At 57.8% G+C, this 2500-nt stretch overlaps 1 non-coding gene across 1 annotated transcript in view; it reads right to left on the reverse strand.

The window, feature by feature from the left end:
* LOC124774588 overlaps positions 1-1022 on the reverse strand; it is a 1909-nt gene extending 887 nt beyond the window's left edge. The window contains exon 1 of the ribosomal RNA XR_007015379.1: positions 1-1022. This exon is cut by the window's left edge and continues 887 nt beyond it. This is a non-coding gene — a ribosomal RNA (small subunit ribosomal RNA).
* Between the last annotated feature and the right edge of the window lie 1478 nt (positions 1023-2500).

Below are 2500 nucleotides of genomic sequence, written 5' to 3' on the forward strand. Positions count from 1 at the left end.
TTGCGACGATCCAAGAATTTCACCTCTAACGTCGCAATACGAATGCCCCCGCCTGTCCCTATTAATCATTACCTCGGGTTCCGAAAACCAACAAAATAGAACCGAGGTCCTATTCCATTATTCCATGCACACAGTATTCAGGCGGGCTTGCCTGCTTTAAGCACTCTAATTTGTTCAAAGTAAACGTGCCGGCCCACCGAGACACTCAATAAAGAGCACCCTGGTAGGATTTCAACGGGGTCCGCCTCGGGACGCACGAGCACGCACGAGGCGGTCGCACGCCTTCAGCTCGCCCCACCGGCAGGACGTCCCACGATACATGCCAGTTAAACACCGACGGGCGGTGAACCAACAGCGTGGGACACAAATCCAACTACGAGCTTTTTAACCGCAACAACTTTAATATACGCTATTGGAGCTGGAATTACCGCGGCTGCTGGCACCAGACTTGCCCTCCAATAGATACTCGTTAAAGGATTTAAAGTGTACTCATTCCGATTACGGGGCCTCGGATGAGTCCCGTATCGTTATTTTTCGTCACTACCTCCCCGTGCCGGGAGTGGGTAATTTGCGCGCCTGCTGCCTTCCTTGGATGTGGTAGCCGTTTCTCAGGCTCCCTCTCCGGAATCGAACCCTGATTCCCCGTTACCCGTTACAACCATGGTAGGCGCAGAACCTACCATCGACAGTTGATAAGGCAGACATTTGAAAGATGCGTCGCCGGTACGAGGACCGTGCGATCAGCCCAAAGTTATTCAGAGTCACCAAGGCAAACGGACCGGACGAGCCGACCGATTGGTTTTGATCTAATAAAAGCGTCCCTTCCATCTCTGGTCGGGACTCTGTTTGCATGTATTAGCTCTAGAATTACCACAGTTATCCAAGTAACGTGGGTACGATCTAAGGAACCATAACTGATTTAATGAGCCATTCGCGGTTTCACCTTAATGCGGCTTGTACTGAGACATGCATGGCTTAATCTTTGAGACAAGCATATGACTACTGGCAGGATCAACCAGGGAGCTGCGTCAACTAGAGCTGAGCAGCCGGCCGCCCGGGAGTGTGTCCCGGGGGCCCGCGCGAACACGCAAGCGTCCGCTCAATCATTCTGCAAACAGGAGGAGGCTGAGCTCCCCTGCACAATACACCTCGAAACCCTCTCAGGTCCCGGCGGCGCGCAGCGCCGTCCCAAGTACTTGGTCGGGTTCGAGAGAGGCGCAATCGCCCGGAGTTAGGCGAGTAGACGCTTTCGGTGCGACCACCCGTGCTCCCAACTGAGCTTGCCGCTGCCGACAGAGGCCCGGGAGCGTGCTGTCGTGGCATTGCCGGCGGGAGACAACACGCGCCACCTACGGTGACCGGCAGCTCCAACGCCAGCGCCACAGAAGGACAAAAGCCCCACTTGGGTGCCGAAGCGAACTCTCCCAGCACAGCGCACGCGCCAACACATCCGCACAGCTGCGATACAAACCACCAGCGAGAACCGCTGGGGCGACCGAGCAGCAGACGGCGTCGCGGCGCCGAGCGCCGGGCGGCGGCGCATCCTCAACGCACACAGTCCTCAATCGGACCAGCACACTGAAGATGTCCACCGCGCTTCGCACCGGGCCCGCGAGGACCTACTTTGGCCGCACGGCGCCGCGCGCAGGGTGCGCCGGCGCGCAGCTGCGACGCCTGCCGCGTCCGTCGGCCGGCGCGCCTGCCACTGGCCGCCCCCACCAGCCGGCTGTAGCGCGTGCGCCCACGCACCGCGCGGCCAGCACGCCGGGAGGCGCCCCCTCACCGGCCGGGGACGGTCCCACCCAGCCACCGCCGCGTATCGCTTCACACCCAGATGCCGTTCAGTTTCGTCGGCATGGTGGGTATCGCTGGAACAACCGGTTAGTACCTCAACCTATCGTCGCCATCACCGATTCACCCCTAGCGAGAACAACCGCACCACAACAGGTTACCATTTGTTCATTTGCGTAACTTCACCAGAAAACGCAGGCGTCCATCGCCATTTGCAACTTCAACGATTATTGCATGCCTGTGTCAGGTGTCACGCCACACTACGTCTGCCCACATACACGCAACAAAATGTGCACGCCTAGACAATACGTGGAAGGTGGCCCCCGTACGTATGCGATGTCCATTGCTCGAACGACTGTCAACCGGCCTCTGTAGCATGTCGCAGATATGGAACGCGGTGCACCATGCCATCACGGTGTGTGAGGAGAGACGACTAGGTCCGAATACATCAACAGACAGCTCATGCTGATCGCCATCCACGGCGTCCGTTCCTCCCACACGTCTCTATGGCGTACCACACTGCAATCCAGCTCTCATAGGGAGACGACACGTAGCTGCGTGCACAATATTTGCACTGTATGGTCCGCCGTTTTTGGGCGCAGTCGTTGTGCGGTCACACATGTGCCACGATGTATCATTCAGTACATAAGGACGAATGTGCAGTACAGATTGTGGTTCACGCGTACGACATCAGCGGACAGTTGACACA

The sequence above is a fragment of the Schistocerca piceifrons genome, unplaced genomic scaffold (genome assembly GCF_021461385.2).
Source record: "Schistocerca piceifrons isolate TAMUIC-IGC-003096 unplaced genomic scaffold, iqSchPice1.1 HiC_scaffold_967, whole genome shotgun sequence".
NCBI classification, from domain to species: Eukaryota; Metazoa; Arthropoda; class Insecta; order Orthoptera; family Acrididae; genus Schistocerca; species Schistocerca piceifrons.